The sequence below is a fragment of the Odocoileus virginianus genome, chromosome 18 (assembly GCF_023699985.2).
Source record: "Odocoileus virginianus isolate 20LAN1187 ecotype Illinois chromosome 18, Ovbor_1.2, whole genome shotgun sequence".
Lineage (NCBI taxonomy): Eukaryota > Metazoa > Chordata > Mammalia > Artiodactyla > Cervidae > Odocoileus > Odocoileus virginianus.
In genome coordinates, this window is record NC_069691.1 from 4,806,792 (window position 1) to 4,826,596 (window position 19,805).

The 19,805-nt window shown below is 40.9% G+C and overlaps 1 pseudogene; it reads left to right on the forward strand.

Moving 5' to 3' along the window:
• The first annotated feature begins 4,221 nt into the window (after window positions 1–4,221).
• LOC110122592 (vasodilator-stimulated phosphoprotein pseudogene) lies at window positions 4,222–5,401 on the forward strand (annotated as a pseudogene).
• The last annotated feature ends 14,404 nt before the right edge of the window (window positions 5,402–19,805 follow it).

The window sequence follows — 19,805 nt, forward strand, 5'->3', positions numbered from 1 at the left end:
TTCCAAGTAAAAGAGCCCTTTTGGTATTGTTAACTTGATCAGATGACACAAGATAATTACCATCAAGAGTCTAGCATATCAAGTGGGCACACCTGGTAGGGAACAGCCCTAATGAAAGGACTGCACCTGAATAGTAAATTAAACTACACCTTACACAGTTATATGCAAATAGCTGAGACTTGAACAAACCACTATTATTTATTTCTTAGCATGTGACAGGGATTGTGTTAGGTGCTAGTAAAAGTACTGCAAGAGTTCAAGAGGCCAGTTAAAGGACTTTTAAACAGATACACACAAAATACTCCCTAACATTGTGGGGTTTTTGCTGTTTGTAATGTATGTGATGACACATTAAGCTTGACCTCTGCCCTGGATTATAGTAACCTTGTAAAAGCATTTGTAATATTTAATTTCAACTTTTCAGTCTCTCCTCAGTTCCCAATAACAAAATGTTATCCAAGGATGCGACAGCTTCAGGTAGTGTCAGTCTTTACCTGCTGCCTAAAGTTCAATCAATACCTGAAGTTCAATCAACACCATTCCTCTCCATTTGCTGACAACTGGAGGAGAAACTGCTTCACAGACTCAGGCTGAGACATAAAGAAATGGCCAAGGACCATTTTGAGCAGTGACCTTTAGGTTCTGCAGATATAAAACTAAAACAAAAGTGGCTAGAGTTAGCTAGGTCAGGGACTATAGACCTCCCTGACCCCTCTCCCGCAGAGCAACCACTTCTGATTTCTGTTTGGAGGCACATATATTTATGCTATTGCTTTTTTCCACTTAAGCTCAGGAAGCAACTTACTTCTTTAAGTTCTACATATCATTTTGTCTCTATAGTAGTATCCCGGCATTGCTTTAGCAGCATCAGACTCCTTGACCTAAATTACTGTAATCTCTTAATGACTATTCATTCTTAATGACTATTTCTGTCCCAGTTGGAAACCAATGAGTTTATATGGTCATAATGAGAAAAATATCTAATATTGATTTCACCAAAATTTGTGACAAAAAGGATAGGAGGAAGAGAAGAATCTGTGTTGGAAGCAAAGGGGTTTAAAAGTTAAATATTCATCTTTCATAACAGAAACACAATCTATAATTTCTAAAACTGAAGAATCAAGAACCACAAGTATAATGGTGTTATTTAAAAATATGGTGGCAAATACTAGGAGGCACAACAAAAAGAATGCAAAGTCCCTTGGAAGCAGGACCTAAGGCAGAGAAGAAATGATCATGGGAAGTGTCCGATACTTTTCACTGTAAGTCTTAGAATATTATTCATTTTACAAACACACCACATACATGACATGCTTTGATTAAAATAGAAATTTAATTTTAAAAATTATTAACTCATTCATGTATTCAAAGGCCATACAGTCACAGTTACTTTTACCTTTTCATACTGCCCATGGGGTTCTGCAAGGAGATCAAATCAGTCAATACTAAAGGAAATCAACCTTGAATATTCATTGGTAAGACTGATGCTGAAACCAAAGCTCCAATACTTTGGCCACTTGATGCAAAAAGCCTACTCATTGGAAAAGAACCTGATGCTGGGAAATACTGAAGGCAAAAGGAGAAGGGGGCAGCAGAGGATGAGATAGTTAGCATCACCAACTCAATAGACATGAATTTGAGCAACTCCGGGAGATATGGAGGACAGAGGAGCCTGGAGTGCTGCAGTCAGTGGGGTCGCAAAGAGTCAGACAGAACTTGGTGACTGAACAACAAGTAACTTTTACCTTCATAAAACATTCTTATCAAATAAAAGCTTACTATAGATCAAGTTATCTGGTTTCATCTTGTGCTAAAACTAGTTCTAACAGTATGAAATCTTGAAACTGTCATGCATACTCTAATATTATCCTTGGTCAACCACATCTTTGATGCCAGCTGCACACCCAATCAAACATCTAAAGTTACCAAATGACTCCAGAGTTGGTGCCCTGGTTACAAAACACTAGCCAGCTGCAGGAAACATGGAAGGGAAAAAGTTATGCCTTGGCTACTGAGTATAATCCATGCTCAGTGTTAATGATACTATGTGAGTCCATAAATTATAATGGCTAACGCTAGAACATTAACACCACCCAAAAACACACTCGTAAGCAAGCCAGCATGGCAAAATGAGGTCATGGAGAAGCTTAAAGCTATTTTAGGATATATCGTGAACACCAGTATAACTCCTCTGACACCACCTGCTCTCATTTGGAGGACTATATTTTTAAGTCCCCCAACAGCAACTGGGCTCCAACCCAGTGCTGACTCTACAGTCCAGTTCAGGATAAATGCTGTCCTGTTGTTAGGTGTTGACCTTTAAATGAGACATTTAAATCCCCCTGCCAACATTCCCCACCTTCTGCTTAATTGGCACAGTATAAAAGATATGGCTGAGAGAGTATTCAACAGTGGTCATAGCTGCTTCCATATTATCATAGTAATAGAAGCATGTGATTTATTCCTTTGAAAAAAGAGTTGGACAATATAATCCAACATAATAAATCATTCTTGCTGTGAGGATCATGGTGGCATCAGGAAAGCAACCTGCACTCACATTAGGAATTTACTTATTCTTTTCAAAGAACTATTCTGGCCCCACAATGAAGTCAAGACTACTTAACTTACGTTAGTGTCTGGGACGAATACCTGACTTCATATATGATTTTTGTTAGTAAACTCCAAAAAGGAATTATGTCCAAATTTCTTTCAAAACCATAATTCCCAAGTGTTAAAAGGTTGGTAAAACTTGGTTTTCAAAGCCATCAGAGTAACCCTTAATAATTAACTTGAAAGTCACTTTAAATAATTTGCAATTCAAAATATAAATTACTGATATTACCCTTTGGAGTGGAGAGGAATTGGCTGTCAAAAGTCAAAAATTAAAGGCTTTTAATACAATGATTTCCAATCATTTCCTTCTTGGTATATTTCATGAATGCTCCTAGACTGTAGAAAAACGAATATGTGTTGGTTTGCAGAGTTTTAAAGTACGTATAATATGTTTATCCTGGGCTCAAACAAAACTTCTGACTTCTCAATCTGTTTTCTCCCAATCCTAATACATTTTCCCTATCCCCCTTAGTTCACAGTAAATGTTGAGGACAAGAAGTTTTGTATACAAAGAACAGATATATTAATTAATATTAATCTAAAGTCATCCTTACTACTGATGACATGAACAGTTTCTATCATTATTGAGAAATAACAGTTCTTTAAATTAAACCAATATTAATTGCACACTTTCATTTTTCAGGCAATATGATAAGCAACAGACATAACTGGATATGGTCCCTAACCCAAGAACTTTTCACTTTCTACCTTCATTGTTCTTCCTTGTTTCTAAAAATATTATTTAGAGAAACACAAACTCAGTAATACACTCAAAATGTAATCACATATCCTAGTTTGCTTTTTGCAGCCCTGGACAGGTTGGCTGGTGAATGATGGTGATCAATGCACAACAAAAATGAAATTTGCAGGTTAGACCTAGATATCCACCAACAGATGAATGGATAAAGAAGCTATAGCAGATATATACAATGGAATATTATTCAGACATAAAAAAGAGCACATGTGAGTCAGTCCTAATGAGGATGAACCTAGAGCCTATTATATAGGGTGAAGTAAGTCAGATAAACAAATACTGTATACTAACGCACATATATGGAATCTAGAAAGATTATACTGATGAACCAATCTGCAGAGCAGCAATGGGGACACAGATATGGATATGGCTGGTGGCGGGGAGGAAGGAGAGGGTGGAATGTATGGAGACAGTACCACGGAAACATGCATTACCATACGTAAAATAGATAGCCAGTGGGAATTTCCTGTAGGACTCAGGGAACTCAAGCCAGGGTTAAGTAACAACTTAGAGGGGTGGGATGGGGAAGAAGGTGGGAAGGATGTTCAAGTGGAGGAGACAGAGGTAAATCTATGGCTGGGAGTAACATTGTAGCTGCCGCCGGCCGATGGGGGGTGCCGGGGAGGGGACGCCGCACCCTCTTTCTTCCACACGGACCCCCCGAGCAGAACCCCAGAGGGAAGAGGCGCCCGAGGACCCGCCCCGGCCCTGTCCACGTTCCTCCCCAGGGAGCTGGACTCTATGGGGCGGGACCCTGGGGGAGACTGAGCAGAACCTAGAACCAGCGCTGAACCTCTGAACCCCGAGCCAGGGGCGCCCCGGGAGCACCTAGCTCGTGGGCGCTCCGCCCGCCCGCCCGCCGAGCAACCATGAGCGAGACGGTTGTGTGCACCAGCCGGGCCACGGTGATGCTCTACGATGACAGCAGCAAGCGCTGGCTGCCCGCCGGCATGGGCCTGCAGGCCTTCAGCCGCGTCCAGATCTATCACAACCCCACCGCCAACTCCTTCCGGGTGGTCGGCCGCAAGATGCTGCTGGACCAGCAGGTGGTCATCAACTGTGCCATCGTCCGGGGTGTCAAGTATAACCAGGCCACCCCCAACTTCCACCAGTGGCGCGACACCCGGCAGGTCTGGGGCCTCAACTTTGGCAGCAAGGAGGATGCCACGCAGTTTGCCAACGGCATGGCCAGTGCCCTAGAGGCCTTGGAAGGAGGTGGGCCCCCGCCCCCACCACCACCTACAGCGCCTCCCACCTGGTCTGCCCAGAACGGCCCCTCCCCAGAGGAGATGGAGCAGCAGAAAAGGCAGCAGCAGTCAGAGCTCATGGAGCGTGAGCGCAGAGCCTCCAACGCAGGAGGCCCGCCTGCTCCCCCAGCTGGGGGACCACCACCACCCCTGGGACCTCCCCCTCCTCCGGGTCCACCTCCACCCCCTGGGCTCTCCTCCTCAGGGGTCTCGGCCGCCCCACAGGGAGCAGGGGGAGGCCCACCCCAGCACCCCCTCTCCCCACAGCACAAGGGCCCAGTGGTGGAGGGACTAGGGCCCCCAGCCTGGCCTCAGCCATTGCCGGCGCCAAACTCAGGAAAGTTAGCAAGCAGGAGGAGGCTTCAGCGGGGCCCGTGGCCCCCAAAGCTGAGAGCAGTCGAAGCACAGGCGGGGGCCTCATGGAAGAGATGAACGCCATGCTGGCCCGGAGAAGGAAAGCCACGCAAGTTGGGAGAAACCCGCCAAGGATGAATCTGCCAATCAGGAGGAGTCAGACGCCAGAATCCCAGCCCACAGTGAATCTGTGCGGAGACCCTGGGAGAAGAACAGCACAACCTTGTCAAGGATGAAGTCGTCTTCTTCAGCGACCACTTCGAGGCCCACCCCGCTACGCCTAGCTCCAGTGACGAGTCAGACCTGGAGAGAGTGAAACAGGAGCTTCTGGAAGAGGTGAGGAAGGAATTGCAGAAAGTGAAAGAGGAAATAATTGAAGCCTTTGTCCAGGAGCTGAGGAAGCGGGGTGCCCCCTGACCACAGGGCCCCAGAATATCCAGTTTCTCCTTTCTGCACACCCCCTCCGCCTGTCACTCTGCTTTCCCTGACTCGACTTGACTTGGAATTGGCTGAAGACTACACAGGAATGCATCTTCCCCACTCCCTGTGTCACTTGGAAAATTCCAAGGCCAGCACCACGCCCACACCCATTTTGGCTGCTGATTGGATGGGAAAGCCCCCGCCCTTTGTTCCCTTTGGTCCTTCCCCTCTGCCATCCCCTTGGGGCTGGTTCCTCTGCTGGGGATGTACCAAGTAACCCCACAGTAAGGGGGAGGGAAGGAGGGAATTTCACATTCCCTTGTAGATTCACTTTAACGCTTAATGCCTTTGAAGTTTTGTTTTTTAAGGAAAAAAAATATATATATATATATATATATATATAGGTTTGTGGGGGGGAGGAAATTTTTTTTTTCTCTTTGGTTTTGATAAAATGGGGTGTGGGAGTTTTTAAATGCTGTGCCCCTGGCTTGTCCCATTTAGGACAGCTGTGTATTGTCCCACCAGGCTGGGGGTGCCTCCCCCTACCCCAGGGACCTCCCTCCCTTCCCTCTGGCTCCTTCCCCTTTTCTATGAGGAATTAAGATGCTGTAACTTTTTGGAACCTCAGTTTTTTGTTTTTTTATTTGGGTAGGTTTTGGGGTCCAGGCCATTTTTACCCCCTGGGGAGAAACAAGATAAGGGGGAAAGGAATAGGAGAGGAAACTTCTCCTCTTACCTTCACCTTTAGCTTCTTGGAAATGGGCCCCTGTGGAATAAATCTGCCAGTTTTTATAAAAAACAAAAATAAATAAATAAAATAAACCTATGGCTGATTCATGTTGATGTTTGGTAGAAACCAACACAATACTGTAAAGCAATTATCCTTCAATTAAAAATAAATAAATTTTAAAAATGAAATTAGTAGGTTAGGCTGAGGTTATAGTCACGTATCTGGAAGGCTAGGGAACGCTTAACTTATTTTTCATTATTCATAATACAGGACAAAAGTGAGAGCCAAACATAATAAGACATCCAAAATATGAGGTAGAACCATTTAAACATCAAAGGAATATTGATTAAATAATTTAAACATATAATGTCTCAAGAAATGTATATAAACCACAGAAGTTATACTGACAAACACCACTTTTGAAATGAATCCCTGGTATAAAATTCACTAGGTCAGCTAGTGAATCTATCCTTGAACACTGCCAGTGAGAAAGAATTTCCTTCAGGTATTATCCATTCCTCTTATTGATGCCATTTAGAGACACGTTTTTAAAGACACCCCTCTCCACCACCACCCGAACCACTGCAATCAAAACAATCCCCTCCTCCACATGCGCCAATATTACTGAATTTTGAGTCCACATGTACTTAGAACTCTCTTCCAAGAATACTCAAGTCTACCTTTGTTATTCATAAAGCCTAGAACATATAAATGGACCCAAAACTACAGATGTATCTGTACAAAGAGGTAGATTAGGACCATCACATCCTTTAGTTGAGATAGTATAAGAGATGTGCATGCTTAGTCACTTCAGTTGTGTCCAACTCTGGGTCGGGAGGATCCCCTGGAGAAGGAAATGGCAACCTACTCCAGTATTCTTGCCTGAAGAATCCCATCAACAGAGGAGCCTGGTGGTCTACAGTCCATGGGGTCACAAAGAGTTGGACACAATTGAGCAACTAACACTTTCTTCCACTCATAGTAAGAGGGCATATACCCTATCCTAGGTACTTTTCTACATACTGGGGGTATCAAATTATTTTTTAAAAAGGCCTTCTAGTATGGGTGAAAGGAACACTAAAAAAATCTATACTCCTTACCAAACATCAAGATATTATAGATGGAGGGGCCTGGTGGAGCTTCCCCGAGGCTGGGGGGCATAGTGCAAGTACATTGCCAGAGATGGCAGAACAATTACTACTTGCAGAATGGCGAGTCAAAAACACCAATAGTCAAACACCAACAGGGCTTGGAGACAAAATGATGGAGTAGCACATGAGTTCATCTATTCTTATGGAAGCACTAAAATCACAGCTAATTGGTAAACAATCATTGACAAAAAATGGTGGAACTTTCAAAGACAAAGAAGAAGTCACAATGAGATGGTAGGAGCAGTACGATCATGATAAAAATCAAATCCCATACACACTGGGTAGGCTACCCACAAACAGGAAAATAATTGTACCACAGAAATTCTCCCACAGGAGTGACAGTTCTGAGCCCCACATCAGCCTCCCCAGCCTGAGTGGGTCTGGCAATAGGAGGAAGAGCCGCTAGAGAATCTAATTTTGAAGGCCAGTGGAGTTTCACTGCAGAAATTCCACAGAACCGAGGGAAACATAAAATCCACTTTTGGAAGGTACACACAGGGTCTCTTGCATACCAGGGCCAAGAGAAAAAAGAGGTAATCTCATAAAAGACTGGACTAGACTTACCGGCTAGTATTGAAGGGTCTCCTGCAGGAGTTGGGGGAGTGGCTATATACAAGGGGGAAGGCAGTGGCTTGTATATATATATGTACAAGAGTCATATATATCCTGTCTACAAGAAACCCACTTCAGATCTAGGGACACAAACAGAATGAAAGTGAGAGGATGGAAAAAAGTATTCCGTGAAGATGGAAAGCAAAGGAAAGTTGGAGGAGCAATAATTATATCAGACAAAATGACTTTAAAATAAAGACTGTTACAGGAGACAAAGAAGGACACTAATTAACGATCAAGGGTCAATTCAAGAAAAAGATATAACAATTGTAAATATATATGAACCCAACATAGGAACATCAAAATATAAGGTAAATACTAATCACCATAAAAGGAGAAATGGACAGTAACACAAAAATAGTTGGGGACTTTAACACCCCACTTTCATCAATGGAAAAATGATTTATACAGTAAGGTAGGGAAAAATATTTGCATACCAATAATCACAAGGGATTAGTATTCAGAAGTAACTGATTATACCCCCATGAACTAATATGCAAAAGATAAAAATGCTTGAAAAATGGACAAAGTACTTAAATAGTCAAATCACAGAAAAGGAAACCTAAATGGCTAATAAACATCCAAAAAACACCTCAACCTCTATTAAAAAGATAAAGGGATATTATGCAATTGCCAGTGCATAACTATCAGAATGGCAGAAAACAGAAGATGGCTACTGAGAACACAGCACAAGGATAACATTTATACACTGCTGGTGGGAGTGTACATCTGTATTACTCTAAAGAGCATTCCGATAATTTCCAGAGAGTTGAGTGTCCATACTTTCATGACCTAGTGATTTCAAGTCTAAGTCTATGTAGCCTTAGGAACTTTTACATATACGCATATGAAATTAAATCCATCTAAGTTCATATCAGGATTGTTAGCAAGACAAAACTTTGAAAACGACTTGCACTTATCATATACCTCCTGGCTATTATTATGAGTCTCTCCTTGGATTACATGACATGGTTACACAGTTCTAACTTACTCCTTTGTAATCTGTGGTTTCCCTAGTGGCTCAGCTGCTAAAGAACCCATGTGTAATGTGGAGACCCAGGTTCAATCCCTCGATCAGGAAGATCCTGGAGAAGGAAATGGCAACCCACTCCAGTATTCTTGCCTGGAGAATTCCATGGACAGAGGAGGCTGGTGGGCTATAGTCCATGGGGGTTGCATAGAGTCAGCCACAACTGAGTGCCTAACACACACACACACACACACACACTTTGGAATTAAGAGTGACCATGTGACTTTCTATGGCAATAAAATCTGAACAGAAGGAATTTGGGTCAAGTCAGTTTTAAGAGACTGCATGATTCACCTCAGTGATTTTCCTCACCATAGTAACAGGACACTGCACATGGTGGAGGTCCTGTCAGGCTAGGCTCCACCCCAGCTGGGCAGTACAGGACGTGTAGTATAGGCAAAATTCAAGTAAATAAAAAGTAAATGTTTTCTCTAAGGCCACTGTGATGTGGATGTAGCCTACATCCTGATGAATACACAATTTAAAAGTTCATCAGTAAGTGAACTGATCACTAAGGTGTGGTATAGTCATACAATGGAACACTTTATAGCAGTGAATATGAATGAACCAGAGGAAAGAATGAACCACACAAAGGTAACGTTAGAAAAAAGAAAGCTGTAGAAGAATACATGTACTATGAAACAACACTACTTGCTCAGTTTTGTCCCACTCTTTGCGACCCCAAGGACTGTAGCCCACCAGGCTTCTCTGCCCATGGACTTTCCAGGCAAGAATGCTGGAGTTTGTTGCCATTTCCTCCTCCAGGGGATCTTCCTGGCCCAGGAATTGAACCTGAGTCTCCTGCATTGGCAGGTGGATTCTTCACCACTGAGCCACCTGCGAAGCTCAGGAAATAATATTAGTAATAATCTATTTCTTCAGGTGGGTGATAAACATACTTGAGTAGGTTACTAATCTTTCTGTTAATATCATACTTTTTATGAAATATAAAGGTTTTTACTTAAGTAACAGAATTATATATTCTAAAAGCAAGCTGAGACTTTTTGTTAAGAATTTAGCTAGTCTTAAAAACTACAGATTTCCCTTTAGTCCTCTAATTATAGCACTGAATGACAACTTTGAAAACCAGAGTAAAAGATCCACGACAAAGGTGTTGGTTGTTCACTCTCTATCCACTATCAGTCTTACATCTTACATCTTACCGGGGGAAAAAATCCTTGGAGAAACACATGCTAAGCTATTTACTTAGGGATATTTGTGGAGAGTAGTTGGCTGACAGGGCAAGAGAATTCAGTGAAAGGAAGTTGCTGCTTAATTTGGAGAAAAGTGTTCACATTGCAAAATTATTTCAGCTTCCTGCAACTCATGAAAACAAAATGTTATCAATAACTCATGTCTCTCATTTTGTATCCTCTTCACAATTAGGACATTTTGACGTAGTGCTACTGGTCACACACTTGTATCACTTTCTAAAGTACAGAAAACAACTAATAAGCTTTGCTAAGATCTATGATATATATGGAAAAATAACAGTATAGGTCACTAAAGAAAAGGGCAACCGACAATGTCAAAGCTGCTTACTGATAACTCCTTTTTTCTAATTGTTTTAATAACACAGGAGTAGGACAAATCTTTTTTCATATGTGTGTGTAGGCCAAGTTGCTTCAGTCGTGTCTGACTCTTTGTGACCCTATGGACTGCAACTTGTCAGGTTCCTCTGTTCATGGGATTGCCATGCCCTCCTCCAGAGGATCTTCCTAACCCAGGGACTGAACTGCATCTCTTGCAGCTCCTGCATTGCACATGAATTCTTTACCACTGAGCCACTAGGGAAGTTCAAATCCTTTTTAGTCACTTAAAAAAAAAAAAAAAAGCAACAATCCCCCTAGAAAAATATTATGTAGAGAACTGAGAATGCTATTAGATAAGACTTGAAATTTAATAAGTACTTTGAAATTCATTTTTTTTGAACCAAGAAAAATATAATTTCACCCCTCCCTATTTAAAAAGCCTGAATTTTAGTCTCAGTTTTATTAATATATAAAGAAAGATGGCAATAACTAATAATACCAGGATCAGTTGCAGATCCAGGAATAAGAACAACTCTTGCTACTCTGAGAACAGTCCGCAGATCAGCAGCATAGGCATCTCCTGGGAACTTCCTGGAAATGCAGCATCTCATGCCTCATCCGGGAAAAGAATCTGTATTTCATTGGTTGGCCAAAAACTTCCTTCGGTTTTAAAGTAAAAACTGAAGGAACTTTGTTTTCATTTCACCAAGAACTTTACTGAACAACATATTCAATAACATAGTCTTATTCCACTACCTCCTGCCATTTTCCAGGCAACTTTATAATTCCCTCTTCCCAAAACTTATTATCTTTTTGAGCAGATGCCTTTTACAGGTATCTTTTACAATCTTCCAGGGAATTGAAATTTCTTCCATTAAGAGAATTTTGTAAAGACTGAAATAAATGGAAAATCCAAAAGTGTAATGTCTGGTGAATACAGCAGATGAATCAGAACCTCCCAGCCAAGCTGTAACACTTTTTGCCTGGTCATCAAAGAAGCAAGGGGTCTTGCATTATCCTGATGGAAGAGTATGCATTTTCTGTTGACTAATCCCAGATGCTTTTCGTTGAGTGTTGCTTTCAGTTGGTCTAACTGGGAGCAGAACTTATTGGAATTAATCACTTGGTTTTCCGGAAGGGGCTCATAATACAGGACACCCTTCTAATCCTACCATATACACAACATCACCTTCTTGGATGAAGACTGGCCTTTGGTGTGGTTGGGGGTGGTTCATCTCGCTTGCCCCACAATCTCTTCTGTTTCATATTATTGTACACTATTCATTTTTCATCACCCATCATAATTTGTTTTAAAAATGGAATGTTTTGCTTATGCTTAAGTAGAGAATAGCATCTGAAAATACAGTCAAGAAGGTTTTTTTTTTTTTTTTTTTTTTCATTTATGTTAAGTAGTTAACATAACCAAGCTGGTGCAGATGATTTCTAATGTTTGATTTGCATGTTTTGAGTATGTCAGCTATCTCCCATGCAGTATAACGTTGACTGTTCTCAATGTCTTGATGTGATTGCTATCATCTTCAACTTGTCTGAGTATGGAGCATCATCCAGCAAAAAATCTCCAATACGAAACTTCACAAACCACTTTTAACACATTTGATCAGTCACAGCACCTTCTCCATATTCGAGACAAATCTTTCTCAGATGTGTTTTTACTTTCCTTAAAATAATAAGCGTAATATACCAAAATGTTGCCTTTTTCCTTCTATCTTCAATATTAAAATGCCTACACAAAAATTCACCAATTTTGATAAGCTATTTTTAATGCATGCTGATGTGATAGCTTTCACAATACAATCTAACAAAGCTGTTTTGAATGAAGTTAAAGATAACAAAGCACCACAACAGCCATCTTATATAAAAACCAAATGAATCTCTTGGCCAACCAAGTAATAACATCCCCCAGGTGAGCATGTGCTCACTAAAGTCTGAGAAACTTGGTCTAGGTGATTGATGTTTACATCATTATGCTTGACTTTTCACATATTGTCTTTAATGTAAAGTATGTCTCAAACCTGTATACTCATGATATTTAAGAGTAGGCACAATAGAGATATGTCTTTAACATTATTAAAGATGAAACTTTGTCAATTCAAGTATTATTTTTCATGAAATGGGGTTTCTTTTAACAAATTATCAATATGCCTCCATCTGCAATAATCATTAAAGAATACCCCCTAAGAAAAAGCTAAAATGAATCTTTATATTTCTTCCAAAGCTGAGTTCCTTTGGCTACATTTTCCTTCTTTATGCCTTATTCTATTGAAAAAGGTAATTCACACCAGAGAGGCCTGGTATGCTGAACTGAGCATTTTAAGATATACTATTTTGTCAAATTTTCTATGGATATAATACAGTTCAGTTCAGTTGCTCAGTCATGTCCGACTGTTTGTGACCGCATGGACTGCAGCATGCCATGCTTCCCTGTCCATCACCAATTCTCAAGCCTACTGAAACTCATGTCCATTGAGTCAGTGATGCCATCCAACCATCTCATCCTCTGTCATCCCCTTCTCCTCCTGCCTTCAATCTTTCCCAGCATCAGGGCATTTTCCAATAAGTTAGTTCTTGGCATCAGGTGGCCAAAGTATTGGAGTTTCAGCATCAGTCCTTCCAATGAATATTCAGGATTGATTTCCTTTAGGATGGACTCGTTTGATAGCCTTACTGTCCAAGGGACTCTCAAGAGACTTCACCAACACCAGTTTAAAAGCATCAATTTTTCGGTGCTCAGCTTTCTTTATAGTCCAAATCTCACATCCATACATGCCTATTGGAAAACCACAGCTTTGACTAGATGGACATTTGTTGGCAAAGTAATGTTTCTGCTTTTCAATATGCTGTCTAGGTTGGTCATAACTTTTCTTCCAAGGAGCAAGCGTCTTTTAATTTCATGGCTGCAGGCACCATCCGCAGTGATTTTGGAGCCCAAAAAAATAAAGTCTGTCACTGTTTCCATTGTTTCCCCACCTATTTGCCATGAAATGATGGGACCAGGTGCCATGATCTCAGTTTTCTGAATGTTGACTATTAAGCCAACTTTTTCACTCTCCTCTTTCACTTTAATCAAGAGGCTCTTTCAGTTCAGTTCAGTTCAGTTGCTCAGTCGTGTCTGACTCTTTGTGACCCCATGAACAGCAGCATGCCAGGCCTCCCTGTCCATAACCAACTTCCGGAGTCCACCCAAACTCATGTCCATTCAGTCAGTGGTGCCATCCAACCATGTATCCTCTCTTGTCCCCTTCTCCTACTGCCCTCAAACTTTCCCAGCATCAGGGTCTTTTCAAATGAGTCAGCTCTTCGCATCAGGTGGCCAAAGTATTGGAGTTTCAGCTTCAGCATCAGTCCCTCCAATGAACACCCAGGACTGATCTCCTTTAAGATGGACTGGTTGGATCTCCTTGCAGTCCAAGGGACTCTCAAGAGTCTTCTCCAACACCACAGTTCAAAAGCATCAATTCTTCGGCACTCAACTTTCTTTATAGTCCAACTCTCACATCCATACATGACCACTGGAAAAACCATAGCCTTGACTAGATGGATTTTTGCTGACAAAGTAATGTCTCTGCTTTTTAATATGCTGTCTAGGTTGGTCATAACTTTCCTTCCAAGGAGTAAGCATCTTTTAATTTCATGGCAACAATCACCATCTGCAGTGATTTTGGAACCCAGAAAAATAAAGTCAGCCACTGTTTCCACTGTTTCCCCAGCTATGTGCCATGAAGTGATGGGACCGGATGCCATGATCTCAGTGTTATGAATGTTGAGTTTTAAATCAACTTCTTCACTCTCCTCTTTCACTTTCATCAAGAGGCTCTTTAGTTCTTCTTCACTTTCTGCCATGAGGGTGGTGTCATCTGCATATCTGAGGTTACTGATATTTCTCCCGGCAACCTTGATTCCAGCTTGTGCTTCATCAGCTCAGCATTTCTCATGATGTACTCTAGCATATAAGTTAAATAAGCAGATGACAATATATAGCCTTGACATACTCCTTTTCCTATTTGGAACCAGTCTGTTGGTCCATGTCCAATTATAACTGTTGCTTCCTGACCTGCATACAGGTTTTTCAAGAGGCAGCTCAGGTGGTCTGGTATTCCCATCTCTTTCAGAATTTTCCATAGTTTATTGTGATGCACACAGTCAAAGGCTTTGGCATAGTCAATAAAGCAGAAATAGATGTTTTTCTGGAACTCTCGTGCTTTTCGATGACCCAGCGGATGTTAGCAATTTGATCTCTGGTTCCTCTGCCTTTTGTAAATCCAGCTTGAACATCTGGAAGTTCACAGTTCACGTATTGCTGAAGCCTGGCTTGGAGAATTTTAAGCATCACTTTACTAGCATGTGAGATGAGTGCAGGCTCTTTAGTTCTTCTTCAATTTCTGCCATTAAGTGTGCTGTCATCTTTGTATCTGAGCTTGTTGATATTTCTCCCAGCAATATTGCTTTCAGCTTGTGCTTCATCAAGTCCGGCATTTCGCATGATGTACTCTTAATTAAGCAGGGTAACAACATATAGCCTTGACATACTCCTTTCCCGATTTGGAACCGGTCTGTTGTTCCAAGTCCAGTTCTAACTGTTGCTTCTTGACCTGCACACAGATTTCTCGGGAAGCTTGTCAGGTGGGATGGTATTCACACCTCTTTAAGAATTTTCCACAGTTTGTTGCTATTCACACAGTCAAAGGCTTTGGCGTAGTCAATACAGCAGAGGTAGATGTTTTTCTAGTGTCCTTTTGCTTTTTCAATGATGCAGCGAACGTTAGCAATTTGATCTCTGGTTCCTCTGTATTTTCTAAATAATACTTTCAGTTAATAGTCTAAAATGAGTATTTCTCATGTAATTAAAATATTTTCCTAGCATGATTTTTTAAAATATATAATGTTTTAAAGAGTCGGACACGACTGAGCAACTGAAATGAACTGAACTGAACTGAATGTTTTACTGAAGTATAGTTGATTAACAATATTATATTAGTTTCAGGTATCAAAGATATACCGTATCAATTCAGTTCAGTTCAATCTCTCAGTAGTGTCCAACTCTTAGTCACTCCATGGACTGCAGCACAACAGGCTTCTCTGTCCATCACCAACACCCAGAGCTTGCTCAAACTCATGTCCATTGAGTCAATGATGCCATCCAACCATCTCATCCTCTGTTATCCACTTCTGAACAATGAGTCAGTTTTTGCATTAGGTGGCCAAAGTATTGGAGTTTCAGTTCAGCATCAGTCCTTCCAATGAATATTCAGGACTGATTTCCTTTAGGAAATTTCCTTTAGGGTTGACTGATTGGATCTCCTTGCAGTCCAAGGGACTCTCAAGAGACTTCTCCAACACCACAGTTCAAATATCAATTCTTAGTACTGCCATATGACCCAGCAATCTCACTGCTGGGCACACACACCGAGGAAACCAGAATTGAAGGAGACATGTGTACCCCAATGTTCATTGTAACACTGTTTATAATAGCCAGGACATGGAAGCAACCTAGATGTCCATTAGCAGATGAATGGATAAGAAAGCTGTGGTACATATATACAATGGAATATTACTCAGCCATTAAAAAGAATGCATTTGAATCAGTTCTAATGAGGTGGATGAAACTGGAGCCTATTATACAGAGTGAAGTAAGCCAGAAAGAAAAACACCAATATAGTATACTAATGCATATATATGGAATTTAGAAAGATGGTAACAATAACCCTAGATGCGAGATAGCAAAAGAGACACAGATGTATAGAATAGTCCTTTGGACTGTAGGAGAGGGCAAGGGTGGGATGATTTGGGAGAATGGCATTGAAACATGTATACTATCATATGTGAAACAAATTGCCAGTCCAGATTCAAATCATGAGACAGAGTGCTCGGGGCTGGTGTACTGGGATGACCCAGAGGGATGGGATGGGGAGGAAGGTGGGAGGGGGGTTCAGGATGGGGAACACACACATGTACACCTGTGGTGGATTCATGTCAATGTATGGCAAAACCACTAAAATATTGTAAAGTAATTAGCCTCCAATTAAAATAAATAAATTTAGATTAAAAAAAAGCACATCAATTCTTCAGCACTCTCTCACTGTTTCCATTGTTTCCCATCTATTTGCCATGAAGTGATAATGGAAACAGTCATAGCTTTTATTTTCTTGGGCTCCAAAATCACTGCAGACAGTGACTGCAGCCATGAAATTAAAAAACACTTGGTCCTTGGAAGAAAAGCTATGACAAACCTAGACGGTGTATCAAAAAGTAGAGATATTACTTTACCATCAAAAGTTCATCAGGTCAAAGCTATGGTCTTTCCAGTAGTCATGTATAGATGTGAGAGTTGGATGGTAAAGAAAGCTGAGCACTGAATAATTGATGCTTTTGAACTGTGGTGTTGGAGAAGACTCTTGAGAGTCCCTTGGACTGCAAGGAGATCAAACCAGTCCATCCTAAAGGAAATCAACCCTGAATATTCATTGGAAGGATTGATGCTGAAGCTGAAGCTGATACTTTGGCCACCTGATAAGAAGAACTGATTCACTGGAAAAGACCCTGATGCTGGGAAAGATTGAAGGCAGGAGGAGAAGGGGATGACAGAGGATGAGATGGTTGGATGGCATCATCAACTCGATGGACATGAGTTTGAGCAAGCTCCGGGAGTTGGCGATGGACAGGGAAGCATGGCATGCTTCAGTCCATGGGGTTGCAAAGAGTTGGACATGACTCAGTGACTGAACTGAACAGATGGGACTGGATCTTAGTTTTCTGAATGTTGAGTTTTAAGCCAGTTTTTTGACTCTCCTCTTTCACCTTCATCAACATGCCTCTTAGTTCCTCTTCACTTTCTGTCATAAGGGTGGTATCATCTGCATATCTGAGGTTATTGATATTTCTCCCAGCAATCTCGATTTCAGCTTATGCTTCATCCACCCTGGCATTTCACATGATGTACTCCGCATATAAGTTAAATAATCAGGATGACAATATACACCCTTGACATACTCCTTCCCCAAATTGGAACTAGTCCATTGTTCCATGTCTGGTTTTAACTGCTGCTTCTTGACCTCCATACAGATTTCTCAGGAGACAGGTAAGGTGGTCTGGTATTCCCTTCTCTTTAAGAATTCTCCAGTTTGCTGCGATCCACACAGTCAATGGCACTGGCTTAGTCAATAAAGCAGATGTAGATGTTTTTCTGGAACTCTTGGTTTTTCGATGGCCCAACAAATGTTGGCAATTTGATCTCTGGTTCCTCTGCCTTTTCTAAATCCAGCTTGAACATCTGGAATTTCTCAGTTCACACACTTTTGAAGCCTAGCTTGGAGGATTTTGAGCATTACTTTGCTAGCATGTGAGATGAGTGAAATTGTGCAGTAGATTGAACATTCTTGGGCATTGCCTTTCTTTGGGATTGGAATGAAATCTGACCTTTTCCAGTCCTGTGATCACTGCTGAGTTTTCCAAATGTGCTGGCATATTGAGTGCAGCACTTTCACAGCATCATCTTTTAGGATTTGAAATAGCTCAGGTGGAATTCCATCACCTCCATTAGGTTTGTTCCTAAGGCTCACTTGACTTCACATTCCTGGATGTCTGGCTCTAGGTTAGTGATCATACCTTCATGGTTATCTGGGTGATGAAGATCTTTTTGTGTAGTTCTTCTGTGTATTCTTGCTACCTTATCTTTTTATCTTCTGCTTCTGTTAGGTCCATACCATTTCTGTTAGGTCCTTTTTTGTACCCATCTTTGAATGAAATGTTCCCTTAGTATCTCTTCATTGTCCTGAAGAGATCTCTAGTCTTGCCCATTCTATTGTTTTCCTTTATTTCTTTGCATTGATCACTGATGAAGGCTTTCTTACCTCTCCTTGCTATTCTTTGCAACTCTGCATTTAGATGGGTATATATTTCCTTTTTTCCTTTGCCTTTTGCTTCTCTTCTTTTTCTATTTGTAAGGCCTCCTCAAACAACCATTTTGCCGTTTGCATTTCTTTTTTGTGGGGATAGTCTTGATCACCACCTCCTGTACAATATCACGAACCTCTGCTCATTATTCTTCAGGCATTCTATCAGATCTAATACCTTGAATTTATCTGTGACTTTCACTGTATAATTGTATAATTATATATACTGTATAACTTAGGTCATACCTGAATGGTCTAATAGTTTTCCCTACTTTATTCAATTTAAGCCTGAATTTTTCAATAAGGGAGCTTCCTTGATGTCTCGGTCAGTAAAGAAACTGCCTGCAATGCAGGAGACCCAGGTTTGATCCCTGAGTGGGGAAGATCCCCTGGAGAAGGAAATGGCAACCCACTCAATAAGGAGCTCATGATCTGAGCCACAGTCAGCTCCAGGTCTTGTTTTTGCTGACTGTATAGAGCTTCTCCATTTTCACCTGCAAAGAAAATAATCAATCTGATTCTGGTATTGACCATCTGGTGACGTCCACATGTAAAGTTGTCTCTTGTGTCGTTGGCAGAGGGTGTTAGCTATGGCCAGTGTGTTCTTTTGGCAAAAACTCTGTTAGCCTTTGTCCTGCTTCATTTTGTATTTCAAGGCCAAACTTGTCCGTTACTCCAGGTATTTCTTGACTTCCTAATTTTGCATTCCAATTCCCTTCAAAGAGAGGGACATTTTTTGTTGTTGTTAGTTCTAGAAGGTCTTGTAAGTCTGCACAGAACTGTTCAACTTTCAGCTAATTTAGCATTAGTGGTTGGGGCATAGACTTGGATTACTGTGATGTTGAATGGTTTGCCTTTAAATGAAACAAGATCATTCTGTCATTTTTGAGACTGCACCCAAGTACTGCATTTCAGGCTCTATTGTTGAGTATGAGGGCTATCCATTTCTTCTAAGTGATTCTTGCCCAGAGTAGTAGATATAATGGTCATTTGAATTAAATTTGCCCATTCTCATTAGTTTAGTTCACTGATTCCTAAATGTCGATGTTCACTCCTGCCATCTCCTGCTTAACAACATCCAATTTACCTTGATTTATGGACCTAACACTCCATTCCATTCATGGACCCCGATTACAGTGAGTTTTTGTAAAGAAAACTCCAAATAGTTTCAGAATCCAAATCATCAATCTTTTTATATCAAGACTTTTTAAAAGACTTGCTTTAAGTTTAGAAAACATTTCTACATCCTTGATTCAGATAATATTAATTTATATCCTCATTTTATGTTAAATATATAACCATGTAACATCTAAATCTATTTAATTCTATAATACATATAAGATACAGTTTGTTTTTTGCTTTCCTTACTAATCAAACAAAATTTCCAGCACCACTTTTCATGTAAATTCCCCTTAAGTGTTATTCGCTCAGTCATGTCCAACTCTTTGTGAA